This window comes from Piliocolobus tephrosceles, chromosome 13 (genome assembly GCF_002776525.5).
Source record: "Piliocolobus tephrosceles isolate RC106 chromosome 13, ASM277652v3, whole genome shotgun sequence".
NCBI classification, from domain to species: Eukaryota; Metazoa; Chordata; class Mammalia; order Primates; family Cercopithecidae; genus Piliocolobus; species Piliocolobus tephrosceles.
This window is the reverse complement of record NC_045446.1, coordinates 96886822-96912472: the sequence shown is the minus strand read 5'-3', so window position 1 is coordinate 96912472 and position 25651 is coordinate 96886822.

Below are 25651 nucleotides of genomic sequence, written 5' to 3'. Positions count from 1 at the left end.
GGCGTGATCTTGGCTCACTGCAACTTCCGCCTCCCGGGTTCAAGTGATTCTGCCTCAGCCTTCCAAGTAACTGGGATTACAGGTGCCCGCCACCATGCCTGGCTAATTTTTGTATTTTTAGTAGAGATAGGGTTTCACCATGTTGGTCACGCTGGTCTTGAACTCCTGACCTCAAGTGATTTGCCTGCCTTGGCCTCCCAAAGTGCTGGGATTACAGGCGTGAGCCACCACGCCCATCCTAAAGTGCCATTTTCATCACATCATATCAAGGGTATGTACTATCAATATAATTTATTGCTGTTGTTAACTTTGATCCCCTAGCTGTAGTAGTATATATGTGAGGTTTCTCCACTGTTAAGTTATTGTTTTTTCTCCCCTTTCATACTATATTCTTTGAAAGTAAGTCACTGCACAACCCATGCTTAAGGAGTGAGGGGTTATGCTCCATCTCTTTGAGAGCAGAGTATCTATATAAATAATTTGGAATTTTTCTGCGCAAGAGATTTGTCTCTTTCCCCCATTTACTTATTCAGTCATTTATTAATATTTATATCAGTATGGACTTCTGGTTATTTATTTATTTTTGACATCAAAGATTATCTAGTCTACTGTAGCAATAAGAGAGTAGTAAGTTAGTAGAACCCCATCTTGCTTTAGTTAAGCAGTAAAAGTTCCTGGTTATTCTGAAGAGGTAGTGATAGTTGAAGGGCATAGACTTTTTATGGGCTAGTTATTGACACATGGGGTGGTGGTTCTGAATGATATCACTGTCACTGCTATTCTGTTTCTTTAGAGGGAGTCTCACTGTGTTGCCTAGGCTGGAGTGCAGTGACACGATCTCGGCTCATTGCAACCTCCACTTCCCGGGTTCAAGTGATTCTCCTGCCTCACCCTCCTGAGTAGCTGGGACTACAGGCGCGTACCACCATGCCCGGCTAATTTTTGTTTCATATTTTTAGTAGAGACGAGGTTTTGCTGTGTCAGCCAGGATAGTCCCGATCTCCTGACCTCGTGATCCGCCCACCTCGGCCTCCCAAGGTGCTTTATTTTACTGATGAGGAAATGTAGTCACAACTATTATGAAACCACTGATCTGGTTCATTTCCCACCCGCTCCATCTTTCCCTGTTGCCCACACCTGGTCAGGTTTTGTGGGAATCCAGTAGCTTTCTCTAAATCAGAGAACTGTTTTCATTGTTAATCTGAATTTCGACAATCACTTTACATCTCATGGCACCCAATCTGAACCAGAGTGCTCTCGGCATAGTGAGGAACAACAAGCTACACTTTCGTTTTTTAAGGCACAGAGGGCAAGACTGTATCAAGTTTGTACAGCCGTCTTTATTTTCATTGTTGTTGTTTTTCTGATTTGTTTTGTTTTAGGCTTTTAGCAGCCTGAAGCCATGGTTTTTAGTGTCTGTCTCTAGTGATAAGTGGAAAAGAGGGATAGGAAGGGGCTTTACTGGCCCAACCAGAAACAGAAACTAAGAACTCATGACCATATTCTCTCCCTTGGGCACTAGATAATTTTTAATGTCCTGAAACTCATTCAGGAATAAGAGAGATACGGTATTTTTGTTTTCCCTTAAGTATGTATTGTATGTTGGGATCCATTTTGGCAAGAGGAGCCAAACCTTGGGATTTACATTAGCATAGGAGAAACTGATTTGTAAGCCTTGACAGCAAGACTGAAGTTTTATCCACCATACAGATAGGATTTTGTAAATAGAAAACTGAATCCAATCCATTATTATGGACACCCGTGCTGTTCATAGTAATCATCTGTGCCACATGATGATGAATGACGGGCTCCTAGGCGTGCCTGACACTTCCCAGCAGAAGGCTGGCTAGGACCCTTATCTTTCCTTCCCTCCCAAACGTTTGGTAGGGAAAAATAGCTTGTGTGAAGAAACAGTTTTACTACCTCTCCTTTGGAAAATCTCCATATATATCTAATTCTTACTTGAATAGTCTTGACTTTCAAGTGTCATTACTTGGGCGAGATCACCCTGCTGATCTGGAGCCTCCCCAGGTGTCAGGGATTGCCAACTATATTTGCATGCTTTCTTGTCTGGTGCTGCTCCAAGACTGAAACAGTTTTATGTTTTATTTCCATTACACAGTCTACCTTTCTGGGGCACATGAAGTGTGGTCTGAGCCCAGTGATGCAAACAGTCCTGCCGAGGCAGAAAGCTACCAAAAGCACTTGGTCTGTTGGTGAAAAGTTGACCTTCAAAGAGTAAATGGGGCTCTCTCAGTCAATCTGCAGATGCGGAGTCAAGGGTTATACTAACAGAGGCAGCGTAGAATGCTGGGGAACCACTAATATATAAAAAAGAGATATGTGAGTTATAATCCTGCTCTGTCACTTATTGACCCTGTGACCTTTGATAGTTACTTAGCTGTTGTGAATCTTTCTACAAATAAAAAGTAAAATTGGAATTTTCTATTTTATGTAATTTCTATTCGGATTAAGTGAGACAAGTAGGTAAAGAGCCTGGAGTATAATAGAGGATTCATAAATGTTAGTGGCTATAATTCTCATCATCAAACTCTTAGCATTATATTCTCTGTGATTACATTTTCAAGATTCTGAAATCTGAGTGTTATATTCCAATGTATTTCTCTTTGGGCTTGGCTTCAATAAGAAGTATTGTCCTTCACAGAGGAAAATGTCTCTTCTGACTCACACCACTACAGCATCACTTTGAATGATAGGATAATTTGTTCAGACACATTCTCACTTTCTCCTGATTTTATTTATGTTCAGTGGTGAGCATTTACAAGACCACTGGCTCTGGATATAATATACTCCAGCTCAAATGAAGAAATGTGTATTGCTACACAGGAATTGAAACCCTGATCATGACCTTACAACATTGAGCAGAGCCGAATTGTCACAACAGATATTGGTACATCTGGTATATCCAAGAAGAATGCCTCCCAGCTTGAAGGTGATCCACATGCTTTCAACATCTTGGGATAGTTCCTTTTCCTCTGTCTCCCCATAGGCAAAACAAACTCACTTGCCCTATTGATATATAATCTTTATTGATCGATTGGGGAGGACATCTCCTTTAAGACAGTACCTGATACGTAGCCACAGACACTCAAGCCTGGAGGAGACTTCACCAGCCCTTCAGTGCCAACTGCCCCTACAACAATTTGGAAACCACTTATGCGGAGCTTGTGGTATGTCTTCATTTTTCTGCCAGGTTGAACTAAAGAAATATAAGCATCCCCTTGCCATAAGAATGTTTTCCTCTATCACCTAACACAACATTTCTTAGCAACCTCTCCATATTCCTGGTGAGGTCTTCACATTATCCACCTATTTGTATCCTTTCTTTGACCTTCAAATGTCTCAAAAGAGTAAACACTCTGCCTGTTCCCTCCTTATCCCATTTGCTCTCTGTCTCCTGTCTCCACCGTAATTCTGAAGTTGCTTCTTGAGGGCTATCGTTTTAGTCATCTGTTACTGGTCTAACAGATTACCTTTCCTCAATCCCATCTTCCTTCCTGGCTCATCTGACACTCTCCATCACTCTTCTGTTCCTGAAACTGCTTCCTTAATTTCTAATATTTTATACTATTCAGATTCTCCTTCTACTTGTCAGATTATTCATCTATCCACTGGGCTGATTTTTCCCTCTTCGCCCACCTTAAAAATGTAGGCATTCCCAAAAGGCCTATTCTTATCTGTATTCTTTTATCTTCCTGCCCACTATTTTCTCACTCTTCTCACTTATTTACCATGGCTTCAAATATCACCTTCTTCCAGATGGTTCTCAAATCTTTATCCAGAGCTTAACTCTCTCCCAGTCTCCTGTTGTCTCTACTCAGTAACCTGCTGAGCATTTTCACCTGTAAGATCTGTTGGTACCTCAAAAGCAATATCTATAAATCTCAATTTATCATTCATATCAGAGGTTTTCAAACTATGGTTTCCAGGTCCCTAAGGTTCATGAAAATGTCTTAAATGCCAAATGAGGTTGGGACTGATGGTTGTGAAAATGAGGGCTCTAAGTGCTTCTACTAACTGGGGCACTCTTTTTTTTTTTTTTTTTTTTTAATATGTGGGACTTCTAAGTGAGATTTAATTTTTAATCAAGAATTGTAATGCTAAAGAAATGTTTGGAAACCACTGAGCTACCACAGTTTGTCCTCAACTATTTCATTCTACTGTAGAGTTTTTAATTTTTGCTAGGAATCATAAAATCAAATTCCTACAGGGGCCAGGTATGAAATGGAAATAAGGAAAATGGCCTGAGTCTATGACAAAAGAAAGTAGTGGGGATTGCGGTGTGTTGAAGATAACATACTACTTCTAAAAGCCTTCAAATTAAAAAAAAAAAAAAAAAAAAAAGCTAACTCAGTATATGGGCTATAAATCCACATCTGCAAGTTTCGTCTTCTGGAGTTATGAATTTACATTTGGGTAGCAATAGTATCCTAATTACCCAAGCCGGATATCTCGGATGGATTTCCCTCCCTCCTCTTTCTTCCCTGACCCGTAAGTTATCTGTGACCAAAGCCTATTGCTTCTTTTCTCCCAATGGTTTCCTTGTTTATCCTTTCTATGCTATTACTGATCCTGGTTTATATTCTTTGTAGATTGTCAATGGACTTTTCCCTTGCTCCTTCCTCGGAGCTTTTCTGCCCACACTGCTCAGAATGTGTTCACGTTGTCTATGGTGAGAAGACAATGTCCTCAGTTTGGCTTTCAAGGATATCCACCGTTCTTATCTTTGAAATGCCTTATCTTTGCATTTACACAGAACCTAATTGTAATCATCTCATGATATTTACCATCTTCTTTTTTTTTTTTTTTTTTGAGACGGAGTCTCACTCTGTCGCCCAGGCTGAGTGCAGTGGCCGGATCTCAGCTCACTGCAAGCTCAGCCTCCCGGGTTCACGCCATTCTCCTGCCTCAGCCTCCCGAGTAGCTGGGACTACAGGTGCCCGCCACCTCGCCCGGCTAGTTTTTTGTATTTTTTAGTAGAGACGGGGTTTCACAGTGTTAGCCAGGATGGTCTCGATCTCCTGACCTCGTGATCCGCCCATCTCGGCCTCCCAAAGTGCTGGGATTACAGGCTTGAGCCACCGCGCCCAGCCGATATTTACCATCTTCTATATTTTATGACTGGTAGTCATTTGTATCCATGTGTCACTTTTGTTACTAGATACCAGATTAGTACTAGATTATAAACTCCTAATATTTCATTTTAATCCACACTTTTTAGGACCTACCATGTCTAATAGGTATGGTTCCAGGTGCTTTGGACATGCCTTTGTCCTCAAAGTGGTCACAGGTGAGTCATAAAGACAGTAGTGCAAACAAATAATTACCACATTGAGTAGTGAAGGCTTATAATAAAGATATGTACAAAATGATGCTATGGGAATACAGAAAGGGAAGCAATTAATTCTGAACAGATTATAAAGTGGGTGAAGTGTCAGGAAAGGTGACATTTGTGTTGAACCATGAAGAATGAGTAGAGATTCACCAGGATGTAGGAAAAGGAACACAATTATAGGCATTCCAGATGGTGGAAAGATTTTGGAAATGATGTTTTATAAGGAATGTGGAAGGAATTGGGACTGTTTGTCTTGAAGAACAGATAACATATTTGAAGAGGAAGTAGATTCTTCCCTAGGTAACAGCAGAACCAATATGTGGAATTTATAGAGAGAAATTTTAAATTTAATACAATAAAGGTCTTTCTCTGATTAAAGACTCTCAGCTTGGACATGTGTTGGTTCAGTAGTGAACTCTTTGTCATTAATTCTTAGTTAGAGGCTAAACAAACATCATAATCTATAGAAGAAGGATTTCAAAATGGAAATCTTAACCCTAAAATACTTTTAAAATACTTTTATAGGTGTTTCTATATAAGAATATACAATGTGACTATTTCGGTCAAGTTAAATAGAACACTCATTATTAGGCTCATTAAGCCTGCTGGTTCTATCCATATTGCTTAACACAGAGTACTCAATAAATGTTGAATTGAAGTCAAGCAATAAATAAACTGTGATCAATAGACTGGTTTCTACATAGGAGCTTTGAGAATATAGTCAGTGGCTTTTCTTTTCTTTTCTTTTCTTTTTTTTTTTTTTTGAGGCGGAATCTCGCTCTGTCACCCAGGCTGGAGTGCTGTGGCGCGATCTAGGCTCACTGCAAGCTCCGCCTCCCGGGTTCATGCCATTCTCCTGCCTCAGCCTCCCGAGTATAGCTGGGACTACAGGCCCCTGCCACCATGACCGGCTAATTGTTTGTATTTTTAGTAGAGATGGGGTTTCACCGTGTTAGCCAGGATGGTCTCGATCTCCTGACCTCATGATCTGCCCACCTCGGCCTCCCAAAGTGCCGGGCTTACAAGCGTGAGCCACCGCGCCCGGCCTGCTTTTCTTTTAAAAACTCTTTGCGGGAAATTGAGAAATGCATACCTTTATCTCCTGCGGATGAGAATATAAATTGGTGTAACTTTTTGCAGGGAAATTTAGCTTTACCTATAAATAGCATCAGTACATTTATATATTTGATGTAGTAATTCTATGTGCAGCAGTTTCTTCTAGGGCAATTATAGATTGTAAACATTTTACCTACAAAGATGTTCATCATGCAAGTGCTAAATATAAGAAGAATAGGATATAAATCTAAATGTCTATCAATTTATAATTGGTTAAATAAAGTATGATACGTCTGCCCAATGAAATAACATTCAGCCCCTAAAAATGACATTATAAAAGGACACTTCACAACATGGGCAACATGTGCATAACAAATTGTTAACTTTCAAAAGCAAGTTTCCTAAGTACTATAATTCTATTTTTATCCTATAATATGTTTTGATTTCTGAGTTGTGTGATTGTGGAAGGTTTTATTTTTTCCACGTATTTGTAGTAAACGTTTCCTGCAATGAATATAGAATACTTTGTAGTAATTTAAAACGGTAGTTGCTGGGCACCGTGGTTCACGCCTGTAATCCCAGCACTTTGGGAGGCTAAGGTGGGTGGATCACCTGAGGTCAGGAGTTTGAGACCAGCCTGGCTAACATGGTGAAACCTCGTCTCTACTAAAAATACAAAAATTAGCCGGGCCTGGAGGCAGGCACCTGTAATCCCAGCTGCTCAGGAGGCTGAGGCAGGAGAATCACTTGAACCCAGGAAGTGGAGGTTGCAGTGAGCTGAGATCACGCCACTGTACTCCAGCCTGGGTGACAGCGCAGGACTCCATCTTGGGTGGGTGGGGGGTGGGGGAAGTAGTTAAAAAACAAAAACAAAACCTGTCTTGCATGGCTGTTCCTACTCCCTTGAGGGTAGAGCCACCACATATTCAATATGGAGGCCAGAAAGAAGCAAAACCCAGCACTAGGCCAAGCTGGAAGAACAGAGAAGTCCTGAAGGTGATTTCAGTCTTTATGGCCAGGAAGACATACCCTCTGTTTAGTAAAAGTGCTACCTTCCTTCTCTGGACTGTGCTGGCCACAAACCATAAAACAAATTTTCCTTGTATTCTTTTTTTTCACCCCCCCCCCCCCCCTGACTGAGTGACTCACTTCATTTACACTTCCTAAAGGCTGTCTGTACTTTTCCTCTTCTACCTCCGCCCCTTTACTCAGGGAGTGACTGTCTCACTGCATCCAGCAAACTGGATGGTGCCAGATGATTCCTGAGATGTGTCGATAATGACGGTGGATGCTGTTATGGAGTTAAATATAGAGAAGAATTCATGGACTTCCTGGGGTTGGGCCATTGGCTCCTGCTGCTTTTGCTACCAAAATGAGCCTACTGGCTTTCATACCTTTGCCACCTGCCCTTTCATGGAAGTAAGCAGGGAGAAGTGGCTCATGTTGGAACAACCACATGGTGTAAGCAGTTGAGCTACCTCAATCTAGACCTCGATTTGTCTCCATGGCAAGGTGACTAAAAGATAAAAAGAGGTCTGGACTAGCCAAGATGGCTTTATTCTTTTTCTGGTGACTGGGGCTTGGATGAGATGACTTTCCTGTGCAGAATTTATGAAATTTCATGGTAATTATTCTCTTTTCTCCCTTACTGGAAGCAGAGATCACACTCAATATAAACTACTATATTCTAACCTTAACACTATATTTAGGGAAAAGTAGTTTTTCTGTATCTCCCCTACCCAAAGTGAGAAACTCTCAATTGTAGGATCATGACCATTTTATATTTTTACCAAAATGTGAACCACATAATGGACATGTTGGAGTAGCAGCAGCAAGGAATCTTGAAATTTAAGGGAAATATGCTGTTTAGCAGTAGTTCCTACATTTATTCAACAAACACTTATTCAGGTATTTTCAGGCCGTGGGCACACAAAGAAGATGAAGTCATAATTTCTGCCCATAAGTAGAGAAATGAAATTTTCCAGATAGTTCCAGATTAATACAACTTATGTTAAGTGCAAGGACAGAGGCATGCACACGGGTTGGAGCAGTATGAAGAGGGACTTCTAGGATCCTGGCACTGGGAGTGAGGGTGAGGTCTGGGGATGAGTTTTAGGCAAAAACAAAGCGGGTGGGAAGATGAACAAACACATGGAGGTGTAAAAGTGCATCCTGTGCCTGGAGAATTAGCATATGATGTGATGAAGGCTTTGATAGGGAAATAAGAATGTGGAGTTGGGCATAACAGGCCTTGGAGGACTTCGTGTGCCTTATTAGTGAGTCTGGACTGGATCCTGTAGGCAGTGAGGCACCATTAAGGAGCTTTAAGTAGGAAAGCTACATACCATATTTGGAAAGGTCATTTTGCTGGAAATGGAACTGAGTGGGAACAAACTGGAGTATGGGGCCGGCCAGGAAATGGATGTTACAGCTCATGGAAGAGAAGTAAAACTTAAATCAAGACACAGGTGGTTAGTGGGCAAGAGGGTACGATTTTATCGCCTAGATTTTTCTCCAAAATTTAGGAGATAAAATTAACAGGATTTGGGGATTAATTAGACTTGTGTGTGGGAAAGCACAAAGATATAGTGGAATCAAAGAAAAGACCAGGAAATCAGGCAACCTGAGCTCTGCGTGATGAAAGTCACATGCTTCCTTGGGTTCATGTTACCATGAACAGTTCTTCCATGGTCCAAGTCACAGGCATCAGTCCATTTGGCTCAGCATTAAGACAGATTGGTGGTTGAAAGCAATTTTCTATTAACAGAATATGAGAAAATTATTTTAATTTGATTTTCTTTTTTTAGAGAGTTGAGAGAAAATAAAAAGAAGGAAAAGAATCCCTAGGCTTTTATGAAAAGAGACACATTTTAAAACATTTTTTTAGAATTGAATCACAATCTCCTTGGTAGAAAAGTATTAGGGATTAATGGCCCGTATCAGTTTTACCATTGGATATGAAGAATTAAATGTTGGCAAGCAAAATATCTGTTACAAAAGGAGTAATTTGAATGCCTAAATAGGTAAAACCCAAGGTACTTAATTAGCCTAAGTGCTGCTGGGGAAGGCTCTCCTTTGGAATATTGCCAGAACAGATGATTAAGGATTTAGAAAAATTAATTTTGTATCCAGGGAAAGGTGAAAGACACCCAGTGATTCATTCAGTAGCTGCTAAGGACGTTTTGGCATCTGAGCTGTAAAACACAATGTTGTCCTTGTGTGAATTACGTTTCCCTAATGGTTCCTTGGTGGAAGCTACTAGGCCCAGGGCTCGCCTTTTCTTCCATGTGTTCTCTCAGGGGTGGAGGGATGTTGGGGGTTGATTATGGATAAATAAGAAAAGATTAGGAAATATGTACCCATTTTGGGGGCCCCTTTGAAGGGAGACAGTCCTTTTCTCCTTAGTGGTGCTTTATATCGCAGTATACTCACATTCCTGATATCTATCTGTCTTTGTTTAAGCTGCCTGACTATAGCATCAGTGAAACCACTATGGCTCTTTTCAGCTGAATATTAGTGTTGATGGAAGAATACATAGGAGTATGCAGTTAATAAACCCTGTACATAGCATAATGGATGAGGTTTTGTGAGTGAGGCCAACTGGAGATGAGATGAGCCTGTAATTGCCTGGGTATCAGATATAGTCTATTTACCTCTCCAGATGTGCTCTGTCCCTCAAGAGGCTGACCTGTGTAGACTGCATAAGAGGACTCCTTTATCCTCGGCTTCCAGTTAGGTTTCTCCAATGGGAAGCCCTAGCACGAGATCAGAAGGAGGGAGGGAGGCTGGGGCATTTATTACCCCAATTTTGTCAATGTAAGTCTTCTCAGATTAGCTGCATTCCTGATCCAAATGTAATTCAAAGCTTACAGCTCCTTGAAGGTGACCTTCTCTGTACTATATCCAGGCCTAAGGGCAGTAACTAGCTCTTTAGCCCCTGGACCCTGTACTTTCTCTTGTGGTTTCCTACAACAGTGGTTCTTGAGTGTTAAAACCACTTGATTCAGTGGGTCGGGGTGAAGCCTGAGAATTTGTACTCCTAACAAGTGATGCTGATGCTGATCTGGGAACTGCACTTATGTCTTCATTAACTCATTCTTTTGTATTTTGCAACGAAGTCTCACTCTGTCACCAAGGCTAGAGTGCAGTGGCATGGCCTTGGCTCACTGCAACCTCTGCCTCCCAGGTTCAAGTGATTCTCCTGCCTCAGCCTCCTGAGTAGCTGGCACTCCTCAGTGCCACCACACCTGGCTAATTTTTGTATTTTTAGTAGAGACGGGGTTTCACTGTGTTGGCCAGGCTGGTCTTGAACTCCTGATCTCATGATCTGCCCGCTCGGCCTCCAAAAGTGCTGGGATTACAGGCTTGAGCCACCGTGCCTGGCAACTCATTCTTGAATTACTCTAATTTGAGCGTTTCATCTGTTTCCCAGTAGGATCCTGATGGAACAGGCCTCAATTCTTGGGCTTGATACGGTTCCCTTCAGGGACTATCAGATGGTCCAGGAGGGAGGAGGGCCAGTAGAAATGAGTATGGAAGGAAGTGAGTGAAAGATTATCTGCATCAACTCTGAAGGAGTTGGGAGGAAATGAGATATCACAGAGAAGGGCTGGGAATGGTGATAGCTGCCATGGAATAGTGTGATTACCTCTCAATGAATGTCAGGGAGTCAAGTTTCCAAGGACGAAGGGATCTGACCAGATTAGTCCTTATATTTATCCACACTGAGGTTTTTAAAATTTTTTATTAATATTTTTAACTTTTTATATGTACATAGTAGGTATATTGATTTATGGGGTACATGAGATATTTTGACACAGTCATACAATGCATAATAATCACATCTGAGTAAATGGAGTGTCCACTGCCTTAAACATGTATCCTTTCTTTGTATTACAAACATTCTAATTATATTCTTTTAGTTATTTTATTTTTTATTATACTTTAAGTTCTAGGGTACATGTGCATAACGTGCAGATTTGTTACATATGTATACTTGTGCCATGTTGGTGTGCTGCACCCATCAACTCGTCAGCACCCATCAACTCATCATTTACATCAGGTATAACTCCCAATGCAATCTCTCCCCCCTGTCCCCTCCCCGTGATAGGCCCCGGTGTGTGATGTTCCCCTTCCCGAGTCCGAGTGATCTCATTGTTCAGTTCCCACCTATGAGTGAGAACATGCGGTGTTTGGTTTATTTTTAAGTGTACAGTAAATTGTTGTTGACTCTAATCACCCTGTTGTGCTACCAAATACTAGATCATATTCATTCTGTCTAACCATATTTCTATACCCATTAACCATTGCCACTTTTCTCTCCCCCATCCCCAACTACCCTTCTCAGCTACTGGTAATCATCCTTCTACTCTCTGTCTCCTAGGTCACTTTTTTTTTTTTTTTTTTTTTTTTTAATTTTTAGCTCTTACAAATGAGTGAGAACATGCAAAGTTTTCTTTTCTCTGTTTTCTGGAATAGTTTGAGTAGAATAGGTATTAGTTCTTCTATAAATGTTTGGTAAAACACAGCAGTGAAGCCATTGTTTCCTGGGCTTTTCTTTGCTGGAGACTTTAAACTACAACTTTAATCTCATTACTTGTTATTGGTCTACTCAGGTTTTGGATTTTCTCATGGTTCAATCTTGGTAGGTTGTATGTGACTAAGAATTTTTCCATTTTTTCTAGATTTTCCAATTTATTGGCATATAGTTGCTCATAGTGGTTTCTAATGATCTTTTGAATTTCTGCAGTGTCAGTTGTAATGTCTCTTTCATCTTTGATTTTATTTATTTAGATCTTTCTCTCTCTCTCTCTTTTTTTTAGTTTGGCCAAACATTTGCCAATTATGCTTATCTTCTTGAAAGAACAACTTTTAGTTTCATTGAGCTATTGTAATTTTTTTTTTTTTTTTTTAGTTTCAATTTCATTTATTTCTGCTTTTACTTTTATTATTTCTTTTTTTTTCTACTAATCTTGTGTTTGGTTGCTTTGCTTTTCTATTTGTTTAAGATGAATCATTAGGTTGTTTATTTGAAGTTTTTCTACTTTTTTGATATAAGCACTTATTGCTATAAATTTCTCTCTTAAGGCTGCTTTTGTTGTTTCCCATGGGTTTTGGTATGTTGTTTTTCTATCTTTATTTGTTTCCATTTTTTTTTTCAATTTTCTTTTTAATTTCTTCAGTGGCACAGTAGTCATTTGGGAGTATATTGTTTAATTTCCATGTTTTGATATAATTTCCAAAGTTCTTCTTCTTATTAATTTCTAGTTTTATTCCATTGTGATCAGAAAAGATATTTGACATAATTTCATTTTTTTTTGAACTTTTTAAAGACTTGTTTTAATGGTCTACCACATGATCTACCTTTAAGAATAATCTATGTGCTGAGGAGAAATATATGTATTCTACAGCCATTGGATAAAATGTTCTGTAAATATCTATTAGGTGCATTTGGTCTGTAGTGCAGAATAAGTCTGATGTTTCTTTGTTGATTTTCTGTCTGTATAATCTGTTTAATGCTGAAAGTGGAGTATTGAAGTCTCCAGCTATTACTGTATTGGGGCCTATCTCTCTTAGCTCTAATAATATTTGCTTTACACATATGGGTGCTCCAGTGTTGAGTGCATATATGTTTACAATTGTTACATCCTCTTGCTGAATTGACCCTTTAATCATTATATAATGACTTTCTTTGTTTCTTTTTAGTTTTTGTCTTGAAATCTGTTTTGTCTGATATAAGCTTACCTAGTCCTGTTCTTTTTTATTTGGTTACCATTTGCATGGATTATCTTTTTCAATCCCTTTATTTTCAGTCTAATGTGTGCCATTATAGGTAATGTGTTTCTTATAGGCAACAGATCACTAGGTCTTGTGTGTGTGTGTGTGTGTGTGTGTGTGTGTGTGTGTGTGTGTTTAATTCATTCAACCACTCTATATTCTTTGATTGCAGAGTTTATTTATATTCAATGTTATTATTGATAAGTAAGGACTTACTCCTGACATTTTATTATTTTTTCTAATTATTTGGTGACCTTTTTTTCTTCCTCCCTCACACCTTCCCTCCTCTTCCTCCCTCCCTCCCTCCTTCCCTTTCCCTTTTCCTTTTCCCCTTCCTTCCTTCCTTCCTTCCTTCCTTCCTTCCTTCCTTCCTTCCTTCCTTCCTTCCTTCCTTTCCTCCCTCCCTCCCTCCCTCCCTCTTCCCTCCCTCCCTCCTTCCTTCCTTCTTTCCTTCCTTCCTTCCTCCCTTCTCCTCTTCTTTTGTCTTTCTTTCTTTCTCTTCCTTCCTTCCTTCCTTCCTTCCTTCCTTCCTTCCTTCCTTCCTTCCTTCCTTCCTTCCTTCCATTTTCCTCTTTGTGAAAGTGATTTTCTCTGGTGGTACATTTTAATTTCTAGCTTTTTATTTTTTGTGTATCTGTTGTAGGTTTTTTGATGTGAGGTTATCATTAGATGGCAAATAACATCTTATAACCCATTATTTTAAACGGATAATAGCATTGAAAAATCAAACAATTTAATAAACAAGCAAAAGGAGAACTAATAAAAACTCTACACTTTAACTTCATCCCCACTTTTTAACTTTCTGTCATTTCTATTTATATCTTATAATACTGTTTATGTCTTGAAAAGTTGTTACAGTTATTATTTTTTATTGGTTAATTGTTAGTCTTTCTACTCAAGATATGAGTAGTTCACATACCACAATTACACTGTTATAATATTGGGTGTTTTTCTGTGTACTTACTATTACCAGTGATTGCACCTTCAGATGATTGCTTAGTGCTCATTAACGTCCTTTTCTTTCAGACTGAAGATCCCCTTTTAGCATTTCATGTAGCATAAGTCTGGTGTTGATGAAATCCCTCAGCTTTTGTTTGGGAAAAGTTTTTATTTCTCTTTCATGTTTGAAGGATATTTTCACTGGATTGGATATGCTATTCTAGAATAAAAGATTTTTCCTTCACTGCTTTAACTATGTCATACCACTCCCTCCTGGCCTGTAGGAGGCCACATTTGCTGCCAGATGTACAGGAGATTCATTGTATGTTATTTGTTTCTTTTCTCTTGTTGCTTTTAGTATCCTTTCTTTATCCTTTACCTTTGGAAGTTTGATTATTAAATGTCTTCAGGTAGTCTTATTTGGGTTAACTCTCCTTGGTGTCCTATAACTTTCTTGTACTTGAATCTTGATATCTTTCTCTAGATTTGGAAGTTTAAAAAACTTATTATCACTTTGAATAAATTTTTTTATCCCAATTTTTTTCTACTTCCTCTTCAAGGCCAATAAGTCTTAGATTTGCCCTTTTGAGGCTATTTTCTAAATCTTGTGGGCATGCTTCATTCTTTTTTTTTATTATTATTATTTTTTCTCCTCTGACTGTGTATTTTTAAATAGGCTCACTAATTCTTCTGCTTGATCAATTATGCTATTGACTCAGATGCATTCTTCAGTATGTCAGTTGAATTTTTCAGCTCAAGAATTTGTTTGATTTTTTAAAATTATTTCAATCTCTTTGTTAAATTTATGATATGATTCTGAATTCCTTCTCTGTGTTATTTTGAATGTCTTTGAGCTTCCTCAAAACAGATACTTTGAATTCCCTGTCTGAAATGTCATGTATCATTGTCACTCTGGGATCGGTCACAGGTACCTTATTTAGTTCATTTGGGGAGACTGTTTTCCTAGATGTTCTTGATGTTTGTGGATGTTTGTTATTGTCTGGGCATTGATGAGTTAGGCATTTGTTGTAATATTTGCAGTCTGGGCTTGTTTGTAGTCATTCTTTTTGGGAAGGCTCTCCTAGTATTCAAAGGGTATTGAGTGCTGTGATCTAACTCTTTGGTCACTGGAGCTGTATATGCATTAGTGGGCACCCTGAGCCCAGGAACACTGTGACCCTTGCAGATTCATAAAGGCCCTGCCTTAGTGATCTTGGGTAAGATCGGGATGAATTCCTGGATTATCAGGCAGAAACTCTTGTTCTTTTCCATAACCTTCACCCAAACAAGTGGAGTGCATATCTCTATGCTTAGCTGCCTGGAACTGGGGGAAGAGTGACACAAGCATCCCAGAGGCCACTGCCACGGGGGCACTGCTGGGTCAGACCTGAAGCCAGAACAGCACTGGTCCTACTGCCTTGTGGCTACCCCTGCCTGATTAACAGTAATGTTCACTTAAGGCCCGAAGACTCTTCAGTCGGCAGATGGGAAATCCAGCCGGGCTTGCGCCCTTCCCTTCAGGGTGGTAAGCTCCCCCTGGCCCAGGGAAGGTCTAGAAATGCCATCCAGGAGCCAGGGCCTGGAGTCAGAGACCTTAGGAATCTAAGTAGTGCTCTATTCTACCATGGCTGAACTGGCACCCAAGCTACATGACAAAGTCCTCCCCGTTCTTCGTGCTTTTCTCAAGCAGGAGCCTCTTCTATGGCCACCACTGCCTCAGGCCTGCAGCAAATACTGCCTGGCTACCTCTGAGATTCACTCAATGCCCACGGGCTCTTCAGACAGCATGTGATAAGTGCTTCCAGGCCTAGGTCTCTCCCTTCAGGGCAGTGGGTTCTACTCTGACATAGGGTGGGTCCAGAGATGCTGCCCAGGAGCCAAGACCTGGAACTGGAGGCCCTAGGAGCCTGTTTGGTGCTCTGTTCCACTGTGACTGAGCTGGTACCCAAGCTATAAGACTGAGTACCTTTTACTCTTCCCTCTCCTTTTCTCAAGGAGGAGGCTCTCCTTCTGGCAACCACAGCTGGGAATGTGCTGGGTTATAGCCGAAGCCAGGACATACTGGGTCTCACCCAAGGCCAACAGCAAGTACTGCCTGGGTACTGCTTATGATTATTCAAGTCTTAAGGGTTCTTTAGTCAGCAGGTTATGGATCATGCCAGGACTTCATCTTAAGGCAGTGGGTCCCCTTCTGTCCCAGGTTGTGTCTAGAAATGTCATCAGGAGCTAGGGTCTGGAATGGGTGCCTTAGTACTCTGCCAGGTGCCTTATCCTGCTGTGGCTGAGTTGGTATCCAAGTTTCAATACAAAGTCCTCTTTATTCTCCTACTCTTCTTCAAGCAGAAGGAAGGAGTCTCTCCTGGTGCTGTGAGCTGCCCTGCCTGGGGCACTCCCTATGCTCCCCTGGCTGGTGTTTCACTAAGTTGCATGCACCCCAAGTCCACTGGCTCTGAACCCACCACAGCACCAGGACTTGCCCAGGAATTGCAGTTTTTGTGACTTAGACTGCCTTTGAAATTTATTTAGAACCCCAGATCACTTTAGCCCACAATGGTGGGCAAAGCTGGAACTCAGGTTCTGACCACTGGAAGGGCAATTTCCATCTAGCTAGGTCGGGTCTAAATGCTCCTTCCATTGGTGCTGGCTGAATTCTGCTCTGTGTTCCTTTTCACTGTGACATTTCAGCTCTGAGTTCCAATGCAAAGTTCCACAATCACTGCTCTCTTCATCCCCCAAGCACACAGATTCCCTCACACTGCATGGTGCCGCTGGGGAATCAGGGAGGGTTGCATTGGCAATTCAGGACTGTCTTTTCTACCCTCTCCAGTGCCTCTTCCCTTGCTATAATGTTAAAACCAGGTACTGTAATCACTCACCTGGTGTTTGGTTCTATGAAGGTGCTTTTTTTATGCAGATAGTTGTTCGATTTGGTGTCCTTCCTATGGGGAATGATTGCCAGAGAGTTCTATTTGGCTATCTTATTTCACTTCTTTAAAAAAAAAAAAAAAAACAACAAACAAACAAACAAAAAACAACCTTGAGGTTTGTTAGAACTTGTAAGAAACTACATTCTGTAACTGATATAAAAATATGAACATATTGTTGACCTTTGAAAGCTCCGGGAAGTACTGTGTTTATATCCATTAGGCATTTCAGCAAATCATCTAAATTTGCTGAATCTAATGGTGGTTGGAGTGAGGCACCTGTTACTGAAGATGAGTCTCTTAGATTGTTGAAGAACAGTTATTTATTTGGTCCTTGTGTAAAAGAGAGGAGTACAGAAGTGACAGGAGGGGGAGAGAGCCCTTACTGTCTCTCCTTTTTCCTTTCTTTTTTGTCACCTCTCCTCTGTCCCTCCTTTCCTCAATCTCTTTCCTCTCTCTTCCCATAAACCCAAATACTGTCTAATAAACTCAACATGTTAAAGAGTACAAGTGTCAGTTTATTTTGTAATTATGTAAAAAAGGGGGCACAGTGTACACTTTTTGGCTCAGGAATGTAGTGTTCTTAGTTATGCACTTTTTCAGCAAGTGCTTCTCTGCGTTATTTTGAATGTCTTTGAGCTTCCTCAAAACAGATACTTTGAATTCCCTGTCTGAAATGTCTTGTATCATTGTCACTCTGGGATTGGTCACAGGTGCCTTGTTTAGTTCATTTGAAGAGACTGTTTTCCTAGATGTTCTTGATGTTTGTTATTTTTTTTCTCTTAAATTTAGAGTACTAAACAGTCTTCTGCTACTAAACCCAAATGTACACATGGTCATGCTTGTTACATATTTACTCTACAAAAATATTGAAAAGTACCTTAGGAAGTGAACTCATGCTTGTAACTTCTAACTGTAAAAGTAGACATAACATGTACCTGCTCAAAGTTCTCATGTATTCAGGGTAATCCTTCTAAACAAATACAGTTAAAAATGATACTAATATGTCAACAGGACAATAGGTCTTTTGAGTTCAAAAAAAACTGCATCAGCATGGTCGTGTCAGTGTTCAGTTCAGAAACATGTTTCCTGTGGCTCTAAATGTCAATTAGTATGATGCAGGAATTGGTGACACAAATGAGGGCTATAAATGTCAACATCATTAATTATCTCTAGTTGTTAATTAGACAGTAGATGCATCACTAGAAAAACTCAGAATGTCCTAAATTTATTAAGTGAATGTTAAATAAACTTTCATGTCCCCGTTTTGATTCAGTAATGGAATTGCCAATGAAAAAACAATAGTACATATGAACAGCAGTTTTATTATTTTATTCTTTTTGGATTCAATTGATTTTTTTGGTTAAGTATCTATTTCCTTTACCCCAAAGCATTCTAATTTACTTTCAGGAAATAGCGTCATGTCATCCTTATTGGGGACAATTTAATGGGAATGTTAAGCATGTGCATTGACCTTCTTAGCTAAGGGGCAGGCGTTTGACAAAGCCAATTAGTTGCTTCCTTCCTGAAATCTGCATCTTGGTAGGAATACATTCATTCTGGCAGTGACTTGACCAAATTGTTTCTGCTGTAAGACTCCGTAGTTTCTGGTTTTGTTCTTACCCACTTCTAAGCATATTTATCCATTCTTACTGTTAATGTTTCTTTTTTTTTAATTTTTTAATTTTTATTTTCTTTTATACTTTAAGTTCTAGGGTACATGTGCATAATGTGCAGGTTTGTTACATATGTATACTTGTGCCATGTTGGTGTGCTGCACCCATCAACTCGTCAGCACCGATCAATTCGTCATTTATATCAGGTATAACTCCCAATGCAATCCCTCCCCCCTCCTCCCCCATGATAGGCCCCGATGTGTGATGTTCCCCTTCCCGAGTACAAGTGATGTCATTGTTCAGTTCCCACCTATGAGTGAGAACATGCGGTGTTTGATTTTCTGTTCTTGTGATAGTTTGCTAAGAATGATGGTTTCCAGCTGCATCCATGTCCCTACAAAGGACGCAAACACATCCTTTTTTACGGCTGCATAATATTCCATGGTGTATATGTGCCACATTTTCTTAATCCAGTCTGTCACAGATGGACATTTGGGTTGATTCCAAGTCTTTGCTATTGTGAATAGTGCCGCAATAAACATACGTGTGCATGTGTCTTTATAGCAGCATGATTTATAATCCTTTAGGTATATGGCTGGGTCATATGGTAAATCTAGATCTAGATCCTTGAGGAATTGCCATACTGTTTTCCATAATGGTTGAACTAGTTTACAATCCCACCAAAAGTGTCAAAGTGTTCCTATTTCTCCACATCCTCTCCAGCACCTGTTGTTTCCTGACTTTTTAATGATTGCCATTCTAACTGGTGTGAGATGGTATCTCATTGTGGTTTTGATTTGCATTTCTCTTATGGCCAGTGATGATGAGCATTTTTTCATGTGTCTGTTGGCTGTGTGAATGTCTTCTTTTGAGAAATGTCTGTTCATATCCTTTGCCCAATTTTTGATGGGGTTGTTTGTTTTTTTCTTGTATATTTGTTTGAGTTCTTTGTAGATTCTGGATATTGGCCCTTTGTCAGATGAGTAGATTGGAAAAGTTTTCTCCCATTCTGTAGGTTGCCTGTTCACTCTGACGGTAGTTTCTTTTGCTGTGCAGAAGCTCTTTAGTTTAATGAGATCCCATTTGTCAATTTTGGCTTTTGCTGCCGTTGCTTTTGGTGTTTTAGACATGAAGTCCTTGCCCATGCCTATGTCCTGAATGGTACCACCTAGGTTTTCTTCTAGGGTTTTTATGGTATTAGGTCTAACATTTAAGTCTCTAATCCATCTTGAATTAATTTTCGTATAAGGAGTAAGGAAAGGATCCAGTTTCAGCTTTCTACTTATGGCTAGCCAATTTTCCCAGCACCATTTATTAAATAGGGAATCCTTTCCCCATTTCTTGTTTCTCTCAGGTTTGTCAAAGATCAGATGGCTGTAGATGTGTGGTATTATTTCTGTGGACTCTGTTCTGTTCCATTGGTCTATATCTCTGTTTTGGTACCAGTATCATGCTGTTTTGGTTACTGTAGCCTTGTAGTATAGTTCGAAGTCAGGTAGCGTGACGCCTCCGGCTTTTTCCTTTTGACTTAGGATTGTCTTGGCAATGCGGGCTCTTTTTTGGTTCCATATGAACTTTAAAGCAGTTTTTTCCAATTCTGTGAAGAAACTCATTGGTAGGTTGATGGGGATGGCATTGAATCTATAAATAACCTTGGGCAGTATGGCCATTTTCACGATATTGATTCTTCCTATCCATGGGCATGGTATGTTCTTCCATTTGTTAGTGTCCTCTTTTATTTCACTGAGCAGTGGTTTGTAGTTCTCCTTGAAGAGGTCCTTTACATCCCTTGTAAGTTGGATTCCTAGGTATTTTATTCTCTTTGAAGCAATTGTGAATGGAAGTTCATTCATGATTTGGCTCTGTGTTTGTCTGTTACTGGTGTATAAGAATGCTTGTGATTTTTGCACATTAATTTTGTATCCTGAGACTCTGCTGAAGTTGCTTATTAGCTTAAGGAGATTTTGGGCTGAGACAATGGGGTTTTCTAAATATGCAATCATGTCATCTTCAAACAGGGACAATTTGACTTCTTCTTTTCCTAACTGGATAATCTTTATTTCTTTCTCTTGCCTGATTGCCCTAGCCAGAACTTCCAACCCTATGTTGAATAGGAGTGGTGAGAGAGGGCATCCCTGTCTCGTGCCAGTTTTCAAAGGGAATTTTTCCAGTTTTTGCCCATTCAGTATGATATTGGCTGTGGGTTTGTCATAAATAGCTCTTATTATTTTGAGGTACGTTCCATCAATACCGAATTTATTGAGCGTTTTTAGCATGAAAGGCTGTTGAATTTTGTCAAAAGCCTTTTCTGCATCTATTGAGATAATCATGTGGTTCTTGTCTTTGGTTCTGTTTATATGCTGGATTACGTTGATTGATTTGCGAATGTTGAACCAGCCTTGCTTACCAGGGATGAAGCCCACTTGATCATGGTGGATAAGCTTTTTGATGTGCTGCTGAATCCGTTTTGCCAGTATTTTATTGAGGATTTTTGCATCGATGTTCATCAGGGATATTGGTCTAAAATTTTCTTTTTTTGTTGTGTCTCTGCCAGGCTTTGGTATCAGGATGATGTTGGCCTCATAAAATGAGTTAGGGAGGATTCCCTCTTTTTCTATTGATTGGAATAGTTTCAGAAGGAATGGTACCAGCTCCTCCTTGTACCTCTGGTAGAATTCAGCTGTGAATCCATCTGGTCCTGGGCTTTTTTTGGTGGGTAGGCTATTAATTGTTGCCTCAATTTCTGAGCCTGCTATTGGTGTATTCAGGGATTCAACTTCTTCCTGGTTTAGTCTTGGAAGAGTGTAAGTGTCCAGGAAATTATCCATTTCTTCTAGATTTTCTAGTTGATTTGCGTAGACGTGTTTATAGTATTCTCTGATGGTAGTTTGTATTTCTGTGGGGTCGGTGGTGATATCCCCTTTATCATTTTTTATTGCATCTATTTGATTCCTCTCTCTTTTCTTCTTTATTAGTCTTGCTAGCAGTCTGTCAATTTTGTTGATCTTTTCAAAAAACCAACTCCTGGATTCATTGATTTTTTGGAGGATTTTTTGTGTCTCTATCTCTTTCAGTTCTGCTCTGATCTTAGTTATTTCTTGCCTTCTGCTAGCTTTTGAATGTGTTTGCTCTTGCCTCTCTAGTTCTTTTAATTGTGATGTTAGAGTGTCAATTTTAGATCTTTCCAGCTTTCTCTTGTGGGCATTTAGTGCTATAAACTTCCCTCTACACACTGCTTTAAATGTGTCCCAGAGATTCTGGTATGTTGTATCTTTGTTCTCATTGGTTTCAAAGAACATCTTGATTTCTGCCTTCATTTCGTTATGTACCCAGTAGTCATTCAGGAGCAGGTTGTTCAGTTTCCATGTAGTTGAGCGGTTTTGATTGAGTTTCTTAGTGCTGAGTTCTAGTTGGATTGCACTGTGGTCTGAGAGACAGTTTGTTATAATTTCTGTTCTTTTACATTTGCTGAGGAGTGCTTTACTTCCAATTATGTGGTCAATTTTGGAATAAGTGTGATGTGGTGCTGAGAAGAATGTATATTCTGTTGATTTGGGGTGGAGAGTTCTATAGATGTCTATTAGGTCCGCTTGGTGCAGAGATGAGTTCAATTCCTGGATATCCTTGTTAACTTTCTGTCTCGTTGATCTGTCTAATGTTGACAGTGGAGTGTTGAAGTCTCCCATTATTATTGTATGGGAGTCTAAGTCTCTTTGTAAGTCTCTAAGGACTTGCTTTATGAATCTGGGTGCTCCTGTATTGGGTGCATATATATTTAGGATAGTTAGCTCTTCCTGTTGAATTGATCCCTTTACCATTATGTAATGGCCTTCTTTGTCTCTTTTGATCTTTGATGGTTTAAAGTCTGTTTTATCAGAGACTAGGATTGCAACCCCTGCTTTTTTTTATTCTCCATTTGCTTGGTAGATCTTCCTCCATCCCTTTATTTTGAGCCTATGTATGTCTCTGCATGTGAGATGGGTCTCCTGAAGACAGCAGACTGATGGGTCTTGACTCTTTATCCAGTTTGCCAGTCTGTGTCTTCTAATTGAAGCATTTAGTCCATTAACATTTAAGGTTAATATTGTTATGTGTGAACTTGATCCTGCCATTATGATATTAACTGGTTATTTTGCTCATTAGTTGATGCAGGTTCTTCCTAGCCTCGATGGTCTTTACATTTTGGCATGTTTTTGCAATGGCTGGTACCGGTTGTTCCTTTCCATGTTTAGGGCTTCCTTCAGGGTCTCTTGTAAGGCAGGCCTGGTGGTGACAAAATCTCTAAGCATTTGCTTATCTGTAAAGGATTTTATTTCTCCTTCATTTATGAAACTTAGTTTGGCTGGATATGAAATTCTGGGTTTAAAATTCTTTTCTTTAAGGACGTTGAATATTGGCTCCCACTCTCTTCTGGCTTGTAGAGTTCCTGCTGAGAGGTCTGCTGTTAGTCTGATGGGCTTCCCTTTGTGGGTAACTCGACCTTTCTCTCTGGCTGCCCTTAAGATTTTTTCCTTCATTTCAACTTTGGTGAATCTGGCAATTATGTGTCTTGGAGTTGCTCTTCTGGAGGAGTATCTTTGTGGTGTTCTCTGTATTTCCTGAATTTGAATGTTGGCCTGGCCTGCTAGGTTGGGGAAGTTCTCCTGGATGATATCCTGTAGAGTGTTTTCCCACTTGGTTCCATTTTCCCCCTCACTTTCAGGCACCCCAATCAGACGTAGATTTGGTCTTTTTACATAATCCCATACTTCTTGCCGGCTTTGTTCATTTCTTTTTCTTCTTTTTTCTTTTGGTTTCTCTTCTCACTTCATTTCATTCATTTGATCCTCAATTGCTCATACTCTTTCTTCCAGTTGATTGAGTCAGTTACTGAAGCTTGTGGATTTGTAACGTATTTCTTGTGTCATGGTTTTCATCTCTGTCATTTCATTTATGACCTTCTCTGCATTAATTAATCTAGCTATCAATTCTTCCCCTCTTTTTTCAAGATTTTTAGTTTCTTTGCACTGGGTACGTAATTCCTCCTTTAGCTCTGAGAAGTTTGATGGACTGAAGCCTTCTTCTCTCATCTCGTCAAAGTCGTTCTCTGACCAGCTTTGATCCATTGCTGGCGATGAGCTGCGCTCCTTTGCAGGGGGAGATGCGCTCTTATTTTTTGAATTTCCAGCTTTTCTGCCCTGCTTCTTCCCCATCTTTGTGGTTTTATCTGCTTCTGGTCTTTGATGATGGTGATGTACTGATGGGGTTTTGGTATAGGTGTTCTTCCTGTTTGATAGTTTTCCTTCTAATAGTCAGGACCCTCAGCTGTAGGTCTGTTGGAGATTGCTTGAGGTCCACTCCAGACCCTGTTTGCCTGGGTATCAGCAGCAGAGGTTGCAGAAGATAGAATATTGCTGAACAGCGAGTGTACCTGTCTGATTCTTACTTTGGAAGCTTCCTCTCAGGAGTGTACTCCACCCTGTGAGGTGTGGGGTGTCAGACTGCCCCTAGTGGGGGATGTCTCCCAGTTAGGCTACTCAGGGGTCAGGGACCCACTTGAGCAGGCAGTCTGTTCGTTCTCAGATCTCAACCTCCGTGTTGGGAGATCCACTGCTCTCTTCAAAGCTGTCAGACAGAGTCGTTCGGGTCTGCACAGGCCTCTGCTGCTTCCCCTATTGTTTTTTAGCTGTGCCCTGTCCCCAGAGGTGGAGTCTACAGAGACAGGCAGGTTTCCTTGAGCTGCTGTGAGCTCCACCCAGTTCGAGCTTCCCAGCGGCTTTGTTTACCTACTTAAGCCTCAGCAATGGCGGGCGCCTCTCGCCCAGCCTCGCTGCTGCCTTGCGGTTAGATTGCAGACTGCTGTGCTAGCAATGAGGGAGGCTCCGTGGGCGTGGGACCCTCCCGGCCAGGTGTGGGTATAGTCTCCTTGTGTGCCTGTTTGCTTAAAGTGCAGTATTGGGGTGGGAATTACCCGATTTTCCAGGTGTTGTGTGTCTCAGTTCCCCTGGCTAGGAAAAGGGATTCCCTTCCCCCTTGCACTTCCCAGGTGAGGCGATGCCTCACCCTGCTTCTTCTCTCGCTGGTCGGGCTGCAGCAGCTGACCAGCACCGATTGTCCAGCACTCCCCAGTGAGATGACCCCAGTACCTCAGTTGAAAGTGCAGAAATCACCGGTCTTCTGTGTGGCTCGCGCCGGGAGTTGGAGACTGGAGCTGTTCCTATTCGGCCATCTTGCTCCGCCCTCTACTGTTAATGTTTCTTAACTTTCTACTCAATTTTTTTTTTTTTTTTTTTTTTTGCTCAAGCTACACTTAATTTCTGTTGCTTTCAATCTAAGATCTTGACATAGACAGCATATGACAAAAATTACTTTGAACTTTCATTATTAAATTTCCTTGAGTGAGGTCCAATTTGGACTTTATATTGAAGTAGCAGTAATTATATATTCTTATATAAATTTCATTCTTTATGATCCATGATTAAACAACTGAAGCTTGTTTCTGTCACTTCAATTATTTTACTTTTGCCCATCATATTGGGAAAATTCCTGTAATGACAGATCAGCAAGTAGCATTAACAGAGACTATTAACAGTGTGTGTGTGACTTTGAAGGTGAGAATCCTTTTGCCAGTTTCCATTTCTGGTCCATTGCAAACCTCTGACTAACAATAACAGTAATAATGATGATGACAGTAATTTTATAGAAAGCATAATATGTTTTCTGGTAACCAGAAAATAGCTAGTGTGGCCTTTGAAATAATGTGTCACCGTGTATGGATGACTAAAAGCCTAGCGATTCATGACAGCTAGTCCTTTTTGCATGTTTATGACCACATGTTGTGCATATTGGTCTGCAGTTACAGCCATTATAAGAAAGATTCTTGATGCTTGCTGTCTTAGTTTATTTTGTACTGTTATAACAGAATACTTGATACTGGGTAATTGATAAAAATTAAAGATTTCTTTTTTATAGATCTAGAGGCTCGGAAGTCCAAGGTCCAGGGG